This window comes from Erpetoichthys calabaricus, chromosome 18, assembly GCF_900747795.2.
Source record: "Erpetoichthys calabaricus chromosome 18, fErpCal1.3, whole genome shotgun sequence".
NCBI classification, from domain to species: Eukaryota; Metazoa; Chordata; class Cladistia; order Polypteriformes; family Polypteridae; genus Erpetoichthys; species Erpetoichthys calabaricus.
In genome coordinates, this window is record NC_041411.2 from 45954441 (window position 1) to 45977249 (window position 22809).

Sequence of the window (22809 nt, forward strand, 5' to 3'; positions counted from 1 at the left end):
CTGAACGGTGGAGGATCTGGTGTTTGGAAATTCCAAGTCAAAGAAATGTCTTGGGTCAATGAAACATTTGCACACAAGCTAAAACTTTACCTCCGCATGCTCTCCTTAAACGTTTACACTTGGCTAAAGTTTCATACAATATTTGATAGCTTAATGGGGCTCAGTTTTCTAAAGTTCCTTTAGCGATGGAGTCTACGGTTAGTTTTTTGAAGATTTTTTTTGGAAAACAAAGATACAAATGCCGACACAGTTCGAGTATGAGAGCAACCAAACGTCAATGGTGATGGAGTATTTAACTTCATGACAGGCCTTCTTTGTCTTTAGAAGACATTATTTTGCATTAAAATTAAAACTGCTCTGGATAATGAAACAAAACTAAAACTAATTGATCACATAAGATTTTACCACAGCAAGTAGTAAATACTACAACATAACATCTCACCCAATATTTTGTCACAATTTCATTTTTTTGCTCACCACAAATACTATAATCACATCAATGAGACCGACATATTACAGTCCATCTATGGCACCTCAGCAGATGAAGCCATCCTTATTGTTGGCGCATCACATGAACCCTTAGTTAAATGGACAGACTAATCAGTGAGTCCACTAAAATGTGTCCAAACATTTGAAATACCTTGTAGGTGCCCATGATCCTTCATCACATCTCGCACATGAGTTCTTCTCTTTCTTCTTTTTTCCAACTCTTTAACAGACCTAAATGACAAAAGTTAGATCAGAAAAAGTACGTGCGGAAGTAATCAACATGTATCAGTGATATAACATACAACCTCTCAGATCCGGCAGCACTGCGTGGGCACACATCCAGGACAGCACTAACCTCACATGCCTGCATTCTGACTATCAACTGAGAAAACTATACACATACGGCTTTACAAACTTGTTTTGCTGCTTGAAACAAGTGTCTCGATCATCTGTAGCTAGTGATTTTGAGTGGATTCATTAACTAATATTCAATAAATAAAAACTGTCAGTGATACATGAAGAGTGCGTACTGATTTGTACAATGATACATCGGTGCCAGCAAAATTTTTACCACATACAGTGCAATTACAAGAATATAAAATAACCATTAATTTGGTGTATCATTATTAAAAGATGAAATTCCACACTCTCCATCTTCACACAGTACCCTTCCCACCACCTTATCCAGAATCAACACAAGCAAACATCAAAGTATCACAACACACAGACGTCTACCTCAGAGCTGATCCTCAAACACAATCAATGGGAGAGTAAAGGAGATGAAAGGAGACCAACCAGCAAATTCAAATAACAGAGTTTAGACGAGAGAAAAAAGTGACTTCTGAAAGTTAACATGTGCAGTGGAGGGGGCTGTGGGCCAGCCAGGCACCAATCAGGACCTGAAGGACCACACCTGAGGGCAGAACTGACCTTATGGAGATACTGCAATTACCAGGCCAGGAAACAAATGGCAAGAAAATATTTAAAGCTAAACTCATGTGCCTTTCCTCACTAACAAATTAAAAAAGAGTCAGATGTGCAAGCCACCCGTGCTCTAGTTTTGCAATAGTCAACGAAAACTGGCCTGATGGGATTGTGCCTTGTGGTCTGACCTCGTGATAACCAGATTTGGTTATGGCTTCCTTGCTCCAGCATAGCCTTGGCTCATCTACATTTCATGTCACCCCTCATTTCTCGGCCAATGGTTTTTACTTGTTTTAATTTAGATGTATTTACTTCACTCGCTAGTTTTACTTATTAGCATTTTCAACAACATCATCCAGCCATTCTGATATCCCAAAAGTGGACTGCATGTGCATCTGTGTGGTTATGTATACCTTGTGCTGTTGTCACTCCAGGGCATACACACCTAAACATTTACACCCAATAGATAGATGTGAAAGGCACTATATAACAGATAGATAGATAGATAGATAGATAGATAGATAGATAGATAGATAGATAGATAGATAGATAGATAGATAGATAGATAGATAGATAGATAGATAGATAGATAGATAGATAGATGTGAAAGGCACTATATAACAGATAGATAGATAGATAGATAGATAGATAGATAGATAGATAGATAGATAGATAGATAGATAGATAGATAGATAGATAGATAGATAGATAGATAGATAGATAGATAGATAGATAGATAGATAGATAGAGTTATATTTTGGCCTGGACTGGAGTTCTTGTTTTAAGTCTATTTTGTTCAATGATTAGACATTCTGACATGCTCAGTGATGTGTCTACCTGAACATTATTGTCACTCTATATCCGAGGGTGTAATATATCTCAGTATGTTCAATGTCACACATCGTGAGTTTGAGCTGACATCAACAAAAACCTTACTGTTTTTTGGAATGGGTAGTTTTCATCACAACAATGGAGATGTCACACAACTCGGTAAGACGATCACAAACGTGAGCCTAACTTTGAAGCGCTGTCTGCACACACACAAACACACACACACGCACGCACGCACAAACAGGCTGTCTTCCCAAGACTAAAATAAACAGTCACGATCAAAGAAGATTTCAACAAAGCTGCAGGTAGGGCCACCTAATTTAAACAACTGCAGCATTTCTAAGCAATAATGACTGACAGCCGACAGGCTGGTGGAACAAGCTGCCCATCTTCATCCGTTCTTCACCTCCTCTTCAGCATATACCTATACCAATGATTATTACTGCAGTTTTGAAATTTGGCTTTGTAATGGAATAAGACAACATTATGACTTCAGCATTGTGTTGTAGTTCATTTGGCTGATTGATGGCTTTTACAAATGAAGCCCATGTCTGTATATCAAATATTTACTATAAATAACAGAGTGTTTCCTAGTCATTCTTTAGATAAAGCGACACCATATACATAATTACAAATATTGAGGCCAAATACGCGGGGCTCAAGTTTGATTAACATAAGTTACCATTCTAAGAGTGGGCACTATGAGTTTTCAGTTCTTGATTTCTACATGAAAATGATTAACTTTTGGTGTCTTTTAGCATGTAATTACAGGGCAATACAGAGTTAAGTGCAGGCATAATAATGTTCGACCTCTCTAACAGTAACAACTAGAATTACTCTGTGTATATTGAAAACTTAGCGTCATTTGTCTTGCACTTTTCTGATATCATTAATATTGCAATAATGGAATACAGTGCTTACCTGAAGGCATGTAACATTTCACAGTACAACCATTTTACGCACAACATTTACCCAAATTTCACTGACTAACTGTTTTACGCATTCATTCAGTGATGTTCCACCATTTTCTTTCGCTGCTGCTATATTGCTGTTGTTTTGGAGGATATGCCAATAATCTTTACACAAACTTCATTCATCACCTCTTGCTCTGCTGCCATGAAGGTTGCTCCCCCCATTTTTTAGGCTTGCAATTTGTGGTTGATCAGCTGCTCAGTGCTCGACTCAGAAGGGATTGCAAATTTTGCTGTGAATGCACGTTAATCTGGATAAATGTATCGGGGATTGCAAACTTTACTGCACTAAAGTAAACCATTATTCGTTTTGAGATCCAGATTCACTAATTTCTCTTTTTGGAACAGATCCCTAATTTTCATAGTTTCTCACAATTTATTATTCCAGCATGTCTGGTGGACGTAGATTCAATTTAATAGCAGGATTTGGAGGATGTTCAGGCTGGTCCCCTTGGAATTTCATCTGCTTTTTAAAAATTAACCTTGAATTAAAGAGCCTTCGCTCTTGGAGTTTTGTGCCAACAGCCAAATTTGAAAAACTAGACAAAGGGCAAGCATCTACAAAAACAGAAATCCAAAATGAGCGAAACAGCAAGTGCAGAACAGCTAAGCACTGGGCTGAAGCTTCTCATAATCCCCACAGCTACTATGTCAGGGAACTGAAAAGAACAATATTTAATAGAATTAACAGAAAACAGAAAACAATTAATAAAGTAAACCAAAAATATTTAGAAACAGAAAGAATTTTATAAAAATATTCATCTATGTAAATAAAGCTGAGAATGTTTGTCTGTATTTCTGGGCTTCACCTGACAATAGCTTTAGTGATTTTTCATTAAATTTCATATTGTAGGTGCCACAAAGGACGAATAGGCATCCTTGCCGGGTATGAATCAATAATGGAAGGTGAAGGCATAAGAGGCCACAAGGAGAAGCTCATTTCCCCATACAACAGGTGGCAGTGTTCCTCAGGGCTGGATCACTTTAGGACACCTGCAGGGTGGCATGGGAGATGGAGTCCAGAGACGCAGCCCTGTGGGGGTCTTTGGGAACCTCCAGAGGGAGCTGCCTGGGGAGGACTGCCAAGAAATCTTCAAAGGATTGAGACAGGAAGCTGGAAGCAGTTCTCAAGTTGAGTTTAAGACAGAGTGTGCTGCTACACCTAAGGGAGTCAGAGTCGGGAGGTAGCAGACAACACTCATCTGGAGGACGGAAAGAGGAAGATCTGGTTTGATTTATTATTATTGTGGAAAGGATGACTATTGTATTGACAGTGTTGTGGATAAATATCATTACTGTGTCTAAGGTTTGGGTTCAAGGGTGCCCTCTGGTGGTTACAGTATGTATATTCATCTTGGTCTAGGTCAGAGTATAACCTGCGTTTTTCCAGCTCCAAGAAATCATGCTATGCGACACATTATTTTTTTCCATGCATGCAAACAGATTGTCATGAATGTTTAGGGATAAATTAAAGGCAAAGCTATTTGAAAACAAGAGTATGCATCACCTCAGTACTGTCCCCCGGTGGTGAACTTACACAATTCAACAGTTAAACGTTTTGAGGGTACACCCTGATGGATCTATCCATTCACATTCCGGAGAATAAAGTCTATATGTTTTGCTACATCAATGTACTTTTTTCATTCATTTTCAAATAATATGCCTTCTAGAAAGAAAACCATTCTGTTATTAGCGTTGAACTTCTGAACCACACAGATGACACAAAATGATATAAACATTGTGAAGTGCCCCATGACCCACCGTTCTTGTGGGCATATGAATCACAACTCACTGTGTAGAATGGCACTACACAAAAAGGTATTGTCCACAATTCATGAATGACATAATAACAGGGTGGGACAGTTACCCAACATGTCCCATCCTAACAAAATAAAAAACTTTGTAGGGGAAAAATGTGGACAAAATCTTGGAAAATGCTATTCAGGGAGAGACCCCCTAATTGGGTAATTACAAAATGGGGTAAATACAATACAATACACAAAACAGAACAATATTTTGCTGTTTGCATGGAAAAAATTAAATAAGTCTACCCTCCACCTTACATTAGCAGGGAGAATCAACATTGTTAAGATGAACATCCTTCCCAAGTTGTTCTTCTTATTCCAAAGTATCCCCATATACATCAACAAATATTTTTTTAAGAAATTAGATTCAATCATAACCTAATTTATTTGGAATTCAAAACCTCCACGCATCCAAAGGACGAACCTACAACAACCTAAAGCAGAAGGTGGCATGGCACAACCCAACTTTCAGTTTTATTACTGGGTGGCAAATATACCAGCTATAAAGACCAGAGCTTCGACACAAATTGATGAATATAAACAAGCCTGGTCTGCAATAGAAATAAAATCTTGCAGTACTTCTTTATATTCCCTGCTCTGTCGCCAAGTAAATACAAAGTACTGTCATTACACTAAAAATTCAATTACCCTTCATTCTATCTGAATGTGGAACCAACTTAGGAAGCACTTTAAGACAGAAAAGCTTTTATCTGTTGCACTTCTACATAACAACCACCTTTTTTGTCCCTCTCAAACATATACACTATTCAATGTCTGGAAAATGTCTGGGATTAAAACACTTAGGGACTTGTACTGAGATAATGTCTTTGCATCCTAGAAACAATTACACTTCAAACACAACTTCTCATCAACACAATTCATCCACTACTTTCAAGCTAGAAACTTTGCTAAACAGAACCTTCCCAATTTTCCTCAACTCAGGAGACTCAGATAGCATCTGGACAATTTATAAAAACTAGGGGGCTTCGCACCCTGCTCGCTTCGCTCACCAACCCCCCTGCCTGCGCTATGCGCCAGCAACTTCACATTTCTGCCACTCGCGTATGTGGATTTCACTTTCACCAAACAACAAGTCTTTTAATTCTTGCAGATACGCCTATTCATTGAGAAGAAACAGTACTTTTCCCTGATGGCAACATGACTTAGACGATCTACAAGTCTCCGACTTAAAGTTTAAAGCCAAACAATATCTACATACTTCTGTCATATCACCTATATCCATATATTCAATCTCTTTTCGCTTTTACCTTTTCGTCAATATTGAATTTAATTTTGATTCCATGTTTGGAATTACATTGTGACAACACAACATATAACTGCCTGTGAGTGATATCATTTCTTTCTCTCTACACGAACTGTGTCTGACAATAGCATGCACACAAATGAGACATGATTGAACCGTGTGCGTGGTTATGTGGGCAGGACTTTTCCAAATCTCTTTGCATAAACTCTTGTCTCACGGGGCTTGAATTTTTCTCTCGCGGGATTTCACTTTCACCAAACAACAAATCTTTAATTCTCACGGATACTCCCTTCATTGGGAAGAAACACTACTTTTCTCCGATGGCAACAAGCATTAGACAATCTACAATTCTCTAACTTAAAGTTTAAATCCGAACAATATATTCAATCTCTTTTTGCTGTTCCGTTATTTCACAGAGTAATAATTTCCATTTGTTTGCGCTATTGAATTTTCGTACTTCCATCATCTCTAACCTGCTCTGCATGTGTTTCGAGCCAACGTTTTTGAATTCTTCACGACGTTCTACTTTGTCATCTACTCTTTGTCTTTTACTTCTGGCCCCGGGTGTGGTTAAATCTCTTGACACAAAGTCTCGTCTCGCGGGAAGTGAAAGTGTCTCTCTGAGAAAATCACGTCTCGTCTCCTTTCAAGATTTTTTTTTATAATAGAGAGATATTTTAAAATCTCTTCCTTTCAAAGACCCCAAAGTACATTGTGGGAAAGGATCTATCACTTAATATTTCAGAAAAAGAGTGGAAGGCAGCCATGCACAGAATACACTTGAGCTCTATATGTGCAAAGCATTCAATCATTTATCTCATTTAAAATGGTCCAAAATGTTTCCAGAGCAAGATTCAACATGTGGACATTGCAATCGAGCTCCAGCCTCACTGGGCCACATGTTCTGGGGATGCACCAAATTAACAATATTTTGGACAAAAATCTCTGCATGCCTATCAGACAGCCTTGGTGTCACAATCCCTCCTAACCCACTAACAGCTGTGTTTGGTGGACTCCCAGATGGGCTTAAAGTGGAGAAGGACAAACAAACTGTAATTGCCTTTACTTCACTACTAGTACGTAGACTTGTCTCGCTCAACTGAAAGAATCCCACCCCACCACACTCCTGTCAGTGGGTATACTACTTAAAATTGGAAAAGATCAAACTCTCACTTAGAGGATCTGTTCAAAACTTTTTTTAAAATATGGCAAGATCTAATCGATAACATTTTAGCTTCCATTTTGGGGAAAAGGATGATCTTCTTTTCTATCTCCTTTTATAGAGTAGCTTCATTTGCTGGCTCCTCTCTCTTTCTCTTGAGTGGAGGCCGAATTTGGTTTTGGTTTTGATTTGTTAAATTTTCACTTGACTCTATGGAATGTTATCTATTTTTAATTAAAATTTTAATTAAAAGATTAAGAATCTAAAAGAAAAAAAAACAGAACACAGAACACAGGTAATCCTCTTCACAGACCTAGATGGCCAATCTATGTATGTCACATCAAAAATACAATAAAGTAGTAGAAACTGCAGGAAAAATGCTAGAATAGATTATATCACTTATTAAATATAAAATTGTCACATATGAGGACACAGATTTGTTCAAATACATCAAAAACAATCTGCTACATCTGCCAGATTGTAGAAAAGGAGTCAGACAAGCCAGACACAGTTTAGAGTCCAGGAGACCTCGGCCAATAAGCCGCCTCCACCCTATTGGCTATTCCACAGCTGAGTCAGTGCTGGCCAGCCAGTCAGATGAAAAGACCCTTCTACCCAATGACTCCAGTGTTCCTTTATCTGAGATGACTTTTCCATAGGCAGGAAAACAACTAAATGACACGGACGGAAGTGCAAAAAGATGGTGCTGGAAAGAGACAATGATATAAAATGGCACCATGGGGACTGAACATCATCACAACAACAATAACTGGGAACACAAATAAATGAGTGAGATAAGTCTCACGAATCACCAAAATGGACTTCATGGGGCGAAAACCCAGATTGGCTGCATTTGGTGTCCATGAGTGAGTATGGGGCAATGCGATGAGAAGTTTCTTGACTTGAGAAACTCTTTTGATAACTCTTTAGTATCGCGGACTCTTAGACTCACATGATTTCTGTGTTAAATAAGCTAACATTGCTCTTACTTACAGATGCAGCTGTTCAACTTATCCTGGAAAGGATGCCATAAAATTACCAACATAACAAAGGCTATCTGCTTTAAAATATACAAACACTTCTGTAGGAAGCAGCCACTGACTGAGTCTCATCAACAAGAAACAATTCCATATTCAACAACAACATGTATTTCTATAGCATATTTTCAGAGAAGGAATGTAGCTCTGTGTAGTACTGCACACAATATAAAAGTAGAGTTACAAGAGAAAAAAAATAGATAATTACATATAACTAAATACTTAATGTATAAAAAAAATATTTAATAAAGAATATGTACTTACATAACAGAGATATACTAGTAACAGAATCCTAATTTAAAGATAAGGCTATTAAGTCATTTATGATAAGACTGATCTATGGGCAAATGACCAGGAAGGACAGAAAAAAATAATCCACTGCAAATATGCTGAAGAAAAAACAAAATCTGTAGGGGTTCCGGGCCAAAAGACCACCCAGCCCTCACTGGGCTTTCTACCTAACATAAAGGTGCTAACGTCTGTCTTATTTTTATTTTATTTTCATGCTAGGTTCATCCTCTTTTACTATCACCTATATGCTAAAGATGCTCTTGTATATTGTGTGGGATAGCCGGCATCCTTATCCGGCCAGGATGTCCTCAAGGTGGGAGGATGGGGGAGACAGCATCTATGGGGCATTGTCTCCCCCAGGCTGCTAGATGGTAGCCCCAGCAGGTTGAAGCAGTGCCATAGTTTCCTACAGGACATCATGGGAACTGTAGTTATTGGCCTCAGCCCTGTTGGGTTCTATGGGTGCCTCCAGGGGGTGCTGTGGGGACTACTTTATGAGTCTCCAGCCTTACCTGGAAGAGCTTCTGGGTAAAACCTTGGGAACACCAGAGATGCATTATAAAAACAGCTGCCTGCCACTGCTCAGGAAGCTAGAGTTGGGAGGAAGGAGGACGAAGCTTGCTGGGAGGAGCAGAGGAGGCAATGTGAGAGAGGAAGGGAAAGAAGAGGCAAAGAGTTGCTGTGTGCTTGCTGTCCTTATTGTGCTGTGGGAAACACTTGGGGAAGAGTGTGCCTCAAATAAAAACTCTCTTGTCTTACTGAGATTTGTCCAGAGCCTCTCTGTGTTGGGTGCTTAGGGAGCTGGAGCGGTCCCTACTGTACACAAAAGTTTGGTCCAAACAATAAATGTTAGCACATCTGTGACTGCAAGGCAAGCACATACTGTAGCTTGCTTGGTGTGCTCCAGAGATGTCTTTCTTAAGTACATTTCTTCAAAACTTGCAGGAGTCCTGAGACCCTCTATGTTCCATCGTTGAAGGGTAGTGGGGATCAAGAAATATTTTCCAGGAAGAAGGCACCCCCATCTAGGCTTGCACCTGATGTGACCATGATTTGAAAATGATAATGAAAAGATAAAATGATAGTAACATTTGAAATGTGCCGTAAAAATGATTAGTCCTAAATTTAATATAAATACACATGCACTATAGCTGTAAAGCACATTTCAAAATGAAAGAAACCGACAATCAACAGCAACACTAGAATCATTTTAAACATTGTTAAATGTAACAAATAACTTAGGTGAAAAACTGTAACAGCAACAAAAATAAGCCTTCCACTAGTAGAGCAGTAGCCCAGAGTAGCTGAATCATTACCACCATAACTTTGCAGTGCTTCCTACTAGTAATCCATCTTTATTTGAGGCTGTAATTCAGAATTGCAAATTGCTGTAATAAAATATATAATATATAATAAAATATATATAAAGTGCTGTTCCTTTAACACTTGTGACTTTTAAAACTTTAAGTGTAAAGATAAACGAACTGTGACCCAACCAAAAAGAACTCAGGATTCCATGGTGTACACCCGATAGCACGACTTTCATCATGGACACAATGCAAAAAAACACGTCAATAGCTCTGTTACTGACACATTTGAAAAGTGACGCATATTGCACTGTCGTTGTAGCAGTAGAGTGCACTATGGTTGAATACCCTGTGCTGTAGGCTGAAATCCAGGATGCCTTTGCATCTTTAGTTGAAAAAATAAATAACAATGGCAACCCTTTAAACTGGACAGAAGAGGTAAAGACAGACATAATGTGGTCTTCAGGCTGTTTAAGAGAGGTTTGGGAGTTTTGATAGAACATTTACAGATACAACTTATCCACAGAGCGATGGGTTTAGGAGAAACTAGAGATGCACCAGCACACAAAGTTGGAGTTGTTATCAGTAACTGATCTCTCCCATGTCATATCTGTTGATTCCAAAATTGATATTTTTCTGTTATTTTTCAGAATTATACTACACTGGTATTCAGTTAGCAGTCTTGCTTCTGTGGTTTATAAGAATATGAAAAACTTGATAAAAGAGAGGAGGCCATTCAGTCCATCAGGCTTGTTTGTTCAGCTAATACCTAAGGTGTCCCAATATCTCATCCAGATACTTCTTAAAGCATGTCAAGATTTCTGCATCATCTCCATGTCTCCTTAGTTTGTTTCAGATTCCCACAACTCTTTGCGTAAAGAAATGCTTCCTGGCTTCAGTCCCAAATGGACTTCCCCTTAATTTCCACTGATGTCCTCGAGTACGTGATTCACCCTCAAGCTGAAGGAATTCTGTTGGATCTACTTTATCAAAGCCTTTGAGGATTCTGAAGACCTGGATCAGGTCTAAACGCTGTCTCCTTTGCTCAGGAATAAACAGGTTTAATTCTTAGAGTCTGTCAGAGTAGGACATGTCCTTAAATCCTGGTTGTTCTCCTCTGCACAGCTTCAAGTGCCACTCTGTCTGTCTTGTACTGTGATGACCAGAACTTCAAACAGTACTCCAGATGTGGTCTCACTAGTGCATTACAGTGGACCCTTGACTTACGAACTCAATTCGTTCACGAAGGCTGGTTGTAACTCAAGTTGGTTGTAAGACAAGACTATTTTTCCCATAAGAAATGATGGAAATACCCATAATGCATTCCGAACCTCCCACAGCAACACTTACTTAACCTTTTCATAATAAAAAAGGGTTGTATAATGTGCATAATTTACCAAAACACCAATAATTTTTCTAATGTACTAACCAAAAAGTTATAAAAAGTGCCTAGCCTACCAGAAACAGCAATTTCATACTGTACTCACCATTTAATTTGACATCTTTGGGCTGCAGGAAGGGAGGAGGAGGAGAATGAAATGGAAAGTGGTTATTGTTTGGAAGGAGCCTCCTTATACAAATCTTTTATTTGTAAAATTGTCGAGATGGTGGATTTCACCATGCTGTACATATTAGCGAGATCGGTCACACGAACGCCACTCTCATATTTCCGTGCAAATTCCTTCTTCATTTCGATTGTAATTGCTTTCTTTACCTTCGTTACCTTCTCTTCCTTCCTTAGCAATTATCAAAAAAGATTAAATAAATCACTGCACTGACTGAAATTACGTCCACAAACACATGTATCTGGGCTCTGACTGATGCTTACAAACGCTCTCGGCTGTTTGTTTACAATCGCGCAAGCGGATACACGTGACCGCATTCAGGTCGTAACGCAAGATGATGGTCGTAAATCAAAACAAAAATTTTGGTCGTAAATCAAGTTGTTTGCATGTCAGGCCATTCGTATATCAAGGGTCGAATGTATATAGTCTGAGCATAATGCCGCTTGATTTATATTCAACCATTTTATGATATAAACTAACATTTTGTTTGCCTTTTAATTGCCTCTAGACAATGCAAACATTTCAACATAAAACTCTAACACCTTTTCAGAAGCTGCTTTCTTTAATGAATTTCATTTTTACTTATTATTTGGCTGGTGACTTATGACATTTGCAATACCATTTGTTATATTTCTTTAGTTTCTCCAATTGGCAGGTGAAGTGACTTGCTCATGGTTGCATGGTGTCAGTAGTGGGATTTAAACCCATAACCTCAGGAATTAAATTCCAAAGCCTTAACCACTACACCACACTCCCTGCCTGCCCCCCTTAATGTATGACAGTGTCTCCCATCTTGTATTTCCCATTGGGATTAATAAAGTATCTATCTATCTATCTATTTCTAACTGACATTCATTTTGTCCATGTGTAGCACTTTGTCCTTTTCTGTGTCCAGGCAGTTCTGAAGCTTGTCTGAGTATTTTGAATTGTGTCTACCATTGCTACAATTTTACAATCACCTGCAAATTTCAACTAAACTAACTAACTAAAATAGAATCAATAAAATTAATATGAAGCAGAAAAAGTAATGGTCCAAGGGCAGACCCCTGAGGGACTCCACTGATGACCTCACTCCATTCTTCTCTTATTTGTACTCTTTGTCTCCTGTCGGTTAACCAACTTGAGATCCGGTTTTGTACGTAATCTCTGATGCCTACAGATTCAAGTTTCAGAATCACTCTTTGGTGTGTGACTGTTTAAAAGGCTTTCTGTAATACAGTAATCCCTCGCTATATTGCGCTTCGACTTTCACGGCTTCACTCTATCGCGGATTTTATATGTAAACATATCTAAATATATATCACAGATTTTTCGCGGACAAAGGGTCTTTTAATTTCTGATACATGCTTCCTCAGTTGGTTTGCCCAGTTGATTTCATACAAGGGACGATATTGAAGAAGCTACCCAATCAGAGTATGTATTACGTATTAAATAAAACTCCTCAAATATATTGTGAGCAGGGGGACTGTTCACACCCCTAGAGGATGCGGACGCTCCACTAAAAAACACTGAAAGACTACCTTCACATTGCTCCCTTCCTTGTGGTTGCTTTGTCGAGCGACATGCTTCCCACGGCGGTGCTTCACATACTTAAAAGGCCGAAGAGCACCTGATTTTTGATTGTTTGCTTTTCTCTCTCTCTCTGACATTCTCTGCTCCTGACGCACACTCCTTTGAAGAGGAAGATATGTTTGCATTCTTTTAAGTGTGAGACGGAACTGTCATCTCTGTCTTGTCATGGAGCACGTTTAAACTTTTGAAAAAGAGATAAATGTTTGTTTGCAGTGTTTGAATAAAGTTCCTGTCTCTACAACCTCCTGTGTTTCTGTGCAAATCTGTGACTCAAGCATGACAATATAAAAATAACCATATAAACATATGGTTTTTACTTTGTGGATTTTCACCTTTCGTGGGGGGTTCTGGAACGCAACCCCCGCAATCGAGGAGGGATAACTGTATACATCATGAAACAGTGCAAGGCTATGCCAGCAATACTAATAGAGGAGAGATGGGAGATGAGTACATCGTGATTAACAATTCACTGGCCAGCAAATTTATTGAAAAATTTTGTTCCCTCTACAATTTTTGGTGAAACCAATAGATTTTTACACGCTGAACACAAATATGTATTTGTAATTTCTGTATCACATAGGGTTTTCAAGAAAACTGCAATTATGCATTTAACATTGTAATGACTCCAGCGGCATAGGTCTACGCTACGATACTGCAAGGTAAACAACACGACCAAAAGCTAGAAATGTTTTGCCACAGATTTTCGTTTGTAGTCACTGTCCGATGCTTCATGTCCAACAATAGTCTCCCAGCACAGACGGCTTTCCTGGTGGTGTTTCTCCATGTTGGCAATGTCTTGGTAAAAGCTTTCACCACGTTTGTCACTGACGGTGCCGAGGTTGGCTGGGAAGAAGTCCAAGTGGGAATGAAGAAAATGCATCTTCAGCGACATGTTACAGTTCATCGGCTTGTATGCCTGGAGCAGACTTTGAACCTGTTTGACTAAGTCTGGTGCCTTTTAGTTGCCCAGAAAGTTAGAAATGACATTCTTGAAGATGGTCTATGCGACACAATCAGCACCCTGCAGAAGGTCCTCAAAGTGACTACCTTCATCCCCTTTTAGATCTGTGGGCCAACGAAAACACCTGCTTTTATCTTGGCATCACTGATGCATAGAAACATCTCTCGCAAGTATGCAAAGGGTTCACTTTCCTTGTTCATTGCCTTGACAAAATTTTTCATTAGCCCAAGTTTGATGTGCAAAGGTTGAAGAAATATGTTCTTCCCTGCGAGGTGGCCAGTCCTTTATCACATATTGTGAATCTCTTGCTCAGCTGTCCCACTTGCACTTGGTGCATCCAAGCTGCAGACGAAGTAAAAGTGCAACCACCTTCAGATCACCGAATATATTCCAGCTGTATCTCAAGTACTGAATGTGTTTTAGCAGCAGCTGCATGTTCTCATACCTTTCCTTCATATGAAAGGCATATCTGACAGGTATGGAAGGGTAGGTATTGTCATTGTGCAACAAAACGACCTTCAAACTTAACAATGATGAGTCAGTAAACAGTTGCCATTCTGTGTTGGATCATTTTCACATCCGTGAGCAGAAAGCAATCCATCGATGTTAACGAAAAAAGTCAGACAGTCACTGGATGTTGATGGCTCAAAGTCTGGATCGTCAGCAGCTGCACTGGCTCATCCATCTCTGCTTCCTTGTCGTCATCCTCCGGCATCCACACTTCTGGTGGTTTTGGAACCGGAAGAATTTCATCGTCTGGCACTTGTCTCATTGCAGAGGCAAAGTTCGGGTACTCAATAAACTTCCTGTTCTTGGAAATCCTGAAATCCTGTTCTTGAAATACTTGAGACATTCGTCATGCAGGAGTAACAATCAGTTACATGATCCTTCCGCTCCCTCCTTAGCATTGGGATGGCAAACGGCATGGATGGACACACACCCTTCAGCCAAGCTCGCAGACTGGTAGTACAAGATGCACAACATGTATGAGGAGTCCATACTTTGTCCTGCTCACCAATTTTGCACCCAAACTCATATGCCTTATTTATGAGTGCTCTCATTCTCCGTTTCTGTGCTTTCAAAGTGAAATCGCCACAGATGTAACAAAACGTGTCACAGCTATTGTGAGATTGGTCCGATATTTCAGAAATTTTATGAAATTAAATTCACAGCCTTTGAACTCAACAGTTTTATTTTTTAATGTAATACTCATTGACAATGACATTGGTTACAAAGACTGTAGCTGCTACTCACTGCTGCTACTAGGTGTACACACATATATATATATATATATATATATATATATATATATATATATATATATATATATATATATATATATAGGGTTGCGTTGCCATGGAAACAAGCCATAGTCTTAAAGGCACGCTTGGGAATGCCGGCGGGCGCCTGAACGCACATGATCAGACTGATTTTGTTGCAATATTTTAGCTAAGCGAGTCTCTAGTATAAATTGCATCAGTTATGTCTGTAAAATATGATTTTGACCTAAGAAAACCATGAGCTACTGCCAGGCAGCTAAACCTGAGCACCCATGACTATGTGAAACACCCTGATCTGAAAACTTTGTCATTTATTTACAAAATTAGCCGTTTCTCAAAAACCTTGCGTGATGGGAAAATTTTATAGTTATTTCTGTTTTCTGCCTCACAAAATCTATCTGAAACACAAGAAATTATGAAGGAAACAAAAACCTTGTAACCAAGTGCAATGTGTCAAATGTTGCACTTAAGTCAAGGAAGAGAAGAACATTGAGAGAACAACCATCAGTAAACCAGAGAAGATCATTAAGTGTATGGAAGTCAGATTAAAAAGGCTCATAAACTGTGTTATCATTCAGTCAGCCATTGTCCAACTCGCTATATTCTAACACAGGGTCACAGGGGTCTGCTGGAGCCAGTCCCAGCCAGCACAGGGCGCTAGACAGGAACAAACCCTGGGCAGGGCGCCAGCCCACCACAGGGCACACACACACACAATTTAGGATCGCCAATGCACCTAACCTGAATGTCTTTGGACTGTGGGAGGAAACCGGAGCACCCAGAGGAAACCCACACGGACATGGCGAGAACATGCAAACTCCACACAGGGAGGACCCGGGAAGCAAACCCAGGTCTCCTTACTGCGAGGCAGCAGAGCTACCACTGCGTCACCGTGCCGTGTTATCATTCATTCAATTCCAAATACATCCCTAAACCTAACTCTAGACCACGTCAGAAATGGAATCTTCATATTTCAAAACCCCAAGAGAGACAAAAATACACGGGGAACGCTACACATGCGCAAGGTACTGTCAGCACAAGTTAATGTCTCATACACAGGACAAATTATCATTTTCTTCATGACAAATTTGAACAATCAGAAAAACTGACTTCCTCAAGGTTCAGTGCTGGCTCCTGTTCTGTTCAATATCTATACCAATGACCAGCTTGTGTTCACCAACATTAGGAGGTTCATTTACGCAGATGAACTCTGCTTAGCCTCCCAGTCCGTTTCCTTCCAAGATATCCAAAAGAGACTTACTAATGCTCTCAGCATCCTCTCAGAGTATTACATTAAATGGTTTCTTAATGCCAACCCATGGAAGACACAGGTCTGTACCTTCCATCTTAACAACAGACAAGCAAACACAACTCTAGATATCAGAAAGAACAACGAGGTATTGAAGAACACCAAACATCCTGTTTACTTAGGCATCACCCTGGACAGGATGCTGCCTTTTAAAGAATATAGTCTTAAACTCAAAAAGAAGATATCCAGCAGGAATAATCTCCTTAGCAAACTAGCAAACACATCCTGGGGAGCAGACCCTGCGATCAACGGCCATGGCACCCTGTTATTCAACTGCAGAGTTTTGCGCACCAGTGTGGGCTTGGTCAACCCATGCCAACAAGGTTGACCCTGAGCTAAATACTTCATGCTGAATCTTCACCAGCACATTGCGATCAATTTGCCGTCCTGCTTTGTACAGGCCAGGAATCGCACCTCCCCATATACAACTAGAAACCAGTTCAAGAGTAGAAAATTACAAGCAACTGATGGACTCCAGACACCCACTCCACCACGACCAGGAAGTAAATCACAGACTACCTTCTCGCCGGAGCTTTGCTACAGTAGAACCCCTCATTCCAAAGCAGTCCACAACACATAGGTTCGAGAGGTGGCGAGAGACTGACCGTAGCCGTCCCAATGAAGCTCTACCTACACCTCAAGAGCATCTACCCAATGGAACATACCTCTGTAGGAAAGACTGGGTCGCACTTAACCGAACTAACTCAAAGGAGGGCAACACAAGAGACAAGCCTCACAACAAGCGATGAATGTCCCTGTGGTGAGCCCACCCAAACAATGGACCACTTTCTCCATGAATGTTCCCAAGGCCCTACATGCACCGATGAAGATCTTACGGAGGCTAATGACGCCGCTCTTACCTGGATATGGCAGTGGCGTGATAAGAAATGATGAGGATGATGATGCACAAGTAAATAATGGCTACACGTTCAGCTTTTAAGAGGAATCCAACACATACATTTGATGACACAGCACACCCCTTCACTGTCAGACCCCTTAATGGACTAGATGTCAGACTGACCAAACCAGCTTCTTGTTATACTGTACCCATATCTGGGAAAAAAAAGGCAAATCTAAAAGTGCTGAAATCTGCGAAAAAAATGATGTAACTTTTTAAAGTAAACAAGTCTTTTTTATGACTGTGAAAAAAAAAAATCTCCAATATGAATTTGGTAGTAAATGGCCTGCCATTCGAATGGTCTGGAGAGACTGCAAAGGTTAATGTGTAGAGGAAATGTGACACGGTACGCAAGATTTCAAGTTACTGAGTTAGTCGCCTTATCAAGCTCGTAAAATCAATAGCTTCAGAACATTATCCCTCATTACACACAACATTAAGTCATTACAATTGTAACATAGTGCAGTTAGGTAGCAATAAAGGAGAACAAGAACATGGAAAGTGCAAAGACTAAGGCACAATGCAACCTTGACTACAATTCAGGCAATTCACTTTATCTCGGAAAATGACAAGACGGGGAAATTGTATCACACCTAGCATTGATATAAGAAAGATTAGTACAGCAGCTTACTGCGGTGAACATTACTGGGGTGGGCTGAAAGGAGAAGCGCACAGTCAAAAAGAGACTCCGCAGCATTCAGGATAAATGCTGACACCTCACAAGTCTGCCTGTGAAAATCACTGCTGACAGCAAGCATCTGTGTTGTTTTCATCTCTTAACAATACAATACTGCCATTTTAGATTAATATACTCTACTTACACATTGACATTTACTGAAGCTATGACTGTAAAGCATGCTCAGAAATATCATATATCAACAACCAACCTGTACATCAATCGACAACGTGTATAGACATGGACAAATGTGTTGCTACCCTCACAGCTCATTGAGAAAGTGCTGTATGCCTTCTGAAAAGTGATGACATGAAAGCAAGTGTCCCCCATGTATACCTGCATGCCTTTCATATGTCACCGGGTAAAGCAAAGCAAGTGTGAAAAGAGTTCAAGTACGGCTTATTCTACAAAGAGATTCTATAATGGCCTGGAAACAGTTGTGGATATCACTAGAAAAGATCATTAAGGTGCTGTTGGAGTATGTGAATTTCCCCTTGGGATTAATAAAGTATCTATCTATCTATCTATCTATCTATCTATCTATCTATCTATCTATCTATCTATCTATCTATCTATCTATCTATCTATCTATCTATCTATCTATCTATCTATCTAAGGAATGCAATAACCCACCGAGACGAGAGGGGGAGCTACCGCTAACTTTATCTTTTCCTTCTTCTTCCCTCACAGTACGGAGAAGCTGCCCAGTATGGGCCAGAACATCTATCTATCTATCTATCTATCTATCTATCTATCTATCTATCTATCTATCTATCTATCTATCTATCTATCTATCTATCTATCTATCTATCTATCTATCTATCTATCTAAGGAATGCAATAACCCACCGAGACGAGAGGGGGAGCTACCGCTAACTTTATCTTTTCCTTCTTCTTCCCTCACAGTACGGAGAAGCTGCCCAGTATGGGCCAGAACATCTATCTATCTATCTATCTATCTATCTATCTATCTATCTATCTATCTATCTATCTATCTATCTATCTATCTATCTATCTATCTAAGGAATGCAATAACCCACTGAGACGAGAGGGGGAGCTACCGCTAACTTTATCTTTTCCTTCTTCTTCCCTCACAGTACGGAGAAGCTGCCCAGTATGGGCCAGAACATCGGGATAAATCCAACTGATTAGAGGATCCAGAATGGATTAGGCCATGATGGCTAATTTAGCCTGAACATCGGGATCCACCCTACTGCAGGGGGCCCAGAATAGACCAGGCCGTGATGGTCAGTTTATCCAGAACATCGGGATAAAACTTAGTGATTAGGCCATCATGAGGCCGTGATGGGCAATTTAGCCATGACATCATGATTAACCATACTGTTCAGAGGGCCAGACCTGAAGAGGCTGAAGATGGGCAGTTTACACAGGACATCAGGATAAACCCTACTGATCAGGGAGCCCAGGGACTTCAGGGTACACCCTTCATTTTCTGAAAGATGCCCAAGGATCTTTAATGACCACAGAGAGTCAGGACCTCAGTTTTATTTCTCGTCTGAAGGGAGGCTTCATATTTACAGCCCAGTCACTGCTCGGGGGCACTGGGATCCACACACAGACCACAGGATAAGCTGGCCTCAACAACACCTCTTTCCAGCAGCAACCCATGCATTTCTTGGTTGGCCTTCCTTCCAATTACTGGCTGGGCCTGAACAGGCTTAGCTTCAGGTGGATGACATGTCCTGAAGTGTAGGTGGTATGTTTGCTGACGATTCCTTTTATAACTTAAAACATTTTGATTTGTGATGAAGGGTTTGCTTGCTTAATATTAAATGGATCAAATGGATTGGCGAGCTTAGTTACTTTGAATGGTCTGTTCTTGTTCTCACAATTGTTCTAATCTTCTATAGGCAAAGCAGTTCAACAGTTTCATCAATGACAATGTTTACTGATAATGCCCACTGTAATAATAAAATGGTTCTTATTGTAAAATCACTCAGCTACACCAAGACGTTGCTTGCAACCTGTGCTTTAAAACTAGTCAAAGGAACTGCACAAGCTTAACGTTTATGAAAAGTTGAACCCTTGGCTGTGACAGAAATTCACCCCCTCCATAAAACTCCAACAAAGCTCCGATATTTTCCTCTCTATGGGGGACTAACTGTGAAAAAGTCAAGCAGAGGGCCCCGCATTTGAAAAGCAGACCCTCAATGAATGTGTGTGCAGGTGCCAATGTCTCTGTCATGCACTCAAGTCAATAGCTGCCTGCCAATATGCAGAAGCACAATGAATAATACATGATCTTCAGAAAACCTAAAGCAATTCAAGACGTATGGTGGGAAGAAAAGCGCCACTGAGAAGGCAGCAGTGAAGAAACAAGATAAAAAAACAGACTTCATCCTGATAAGTGCCGCAGCATTTATGACAACGTTAAGTTTATTAGGCTTTTATATTTCCCCACCTTTTCCACTTCAACTTGGTCTTTTTTCTCATCAAGCGCTGAAACTAAACACCGAATATCAAATAGTTTTTCTATGAACCCTGAAATGTATATTCTAGTAGTTTGGACAACGTTAAATGGGTACCTTGTATTGAGGACGGGTGCTTAGATGCTTTTTTGGCGGAAAATGGCCTTGGCAGTGGAATAACAGTCTGGCTGAAACACAAATCCGCCAGAGTCCTTCTTGGGAATCCTATAGAGATGGAGGTGGGGGGTGCGTGATCAGCATTATATGCCGAGATGGAGATGGCATGCGCTAAGGGGGCAAGCTCAGGACAGACTGCGATGGATGAAACCAAATCTTTTCATCAGTAGTTAAACCCTACAAAGGAACCGCTTATCTGTTTAAAAGTGTACTGCAATTACAGTCATTTTACTCTTTCCTGAAATTCACATTGTACATGCCATGGAGGACAGACGGACATCCCGGCTGGACGAGAGAAACAAATCTTGCCCGGTTGGAAGGATATATAAGAGATGAACCAGCAGAAGACAGAGGCCAGGAGTAGTTCCATCCCCCCTTACGACAGGTGGCAGTGGTCCTCTCGAGGCGTCCCAGTTTGCACAACCACAGGGGAGCGTGGGAGTTGGAGTCCGGAAAGCGCAGCCCTGTCGGTGTCCCCAGAGTGCAAGATAGAGAGTGCTATCAGGCCGTGCCATGGTACTGAAAGCATTCCCAGGTACTGCTTGAAAAGGGGGCCCGGAGTCAGAGTTGGGAGGCAGCGGGCAACAATCACCAAGAGGACAGAAGGAGAGCACAGAGTCAAATTATCCTGTAACTGTGTGCACCAGGGACTGTGTGGGGCATTACTGTGTCTGGCTTTGGGGGCTCAGTGGCCCTCCTCACTGGTTACAGTATGCATTATTCTCTTACTGCCTGCTATGGACAAGATTCTAAGAAGTTGTCCTTCAGTTTCAAAAACTATCTCTTATTTGAACCCGGGACTGTGTTGGGCATTAATGTGTATGTGTTTTGGGGGCTCAGCGACATCCCCTGCTGGTTACAGTATGCATTATTCTCTTACTGCCTGGTATGGACAAGATTCTAAGAAGTTGTCATTCAGTTTCAATAAAGAATCCTTTATTTGAACCTGGGGCTGAGGTGTCACCTGTTGCATGGCTGCACTTGTGTCCCAATCCGGGTAGTTCGTCACGTGGTAAGTGAGTCAACACGCTCTAATCAGCACATGCTCCCAGCCTCACTCTGGAGGCACAGTGACGCCCCCTACTGGTTACAGTATGTATTATTCTCTTACCTCCTTCTATGGATAAGATTCTGAGAAGTTGCCCCTTCAGGTTCAATAAAGATCCCTTATTTGATTCTGCAACTGTGTTGGGTATTACTGTATCTGGGGTTTGGGGGCTCACTGGTGCACCCTACTGGTTACATTATGTATTATTTTCTTGCTGCCTGCTGTGGATAAGAGCCTAAAATTCATACTTCAGGTTCAATAAAGACCCCTTATTGGACTGTGATGGGAATTACTGTCTCTGGGGTTTGGGGCCTCATTAGCACCCCCTACTTTTTACAGTATGTATTATTCTCTTGCTGTGGTTAAGAGGCTAAAAAGTCGTCCTTCAGGTTCAGTACCTTATTGAATGACCCTGAGATGTGGTGAGAGAGCATTCACAATGAAAGGCACTATATCAGGTAAAAGACCTTTAGTACAGCAAGTGCTGCAGGCTCACCATTCAAACATGAGGCCACATGGTGACTTCCACTTGTAAAGTTCCTGTGCCAGCAGTTAGGGCTTTGACTGCAATTCAGCAAATCTAATGGAAATTGTTGGAAACCAAACCAAAAAACAAACAAGTGTGACAGAGAAGTACCAAGCAAACTGGAATGCAAATAGTGGAAAATCAGGAAAGAAGGTCATTTAAAAGAATTAGCTGCTAATACGGCTGCTATTCCCTGGAGCCCCTCTGGGCAGGACCAGCCTAACGCTGTTACAGCTAACTGGAGCTGGCTGACTTCTCCTCTCAAGTCACATTCACAACCTGTTTTTC

The 22809-nt window shown here is 40.5% G+C and overlaps 1 protein-coding gene across 3 annotated transcripts in view; it reads right to left on the reverse strand.

Moving 5' to 3' along the window:
• LOC114668539 (apoptosis-inducing factor 3) overlaps positions 1-22809 on the reverse strand; it is a 160233-nt gene that overhangs the window by 110336 nt on the left and 27088 nt on the right. For all 3 annotated transcript variants that reach the window (XM_051921468.1, XM_051921469.1, XM_051921467.1), the window contains exon 2: positions 641-720. The gene's annotated coding sequence lies outside the window, so the exon portion shown is untranslated. The remainder of the gene's footprint in view (positions 1-640; positions 721-22809) is intronic.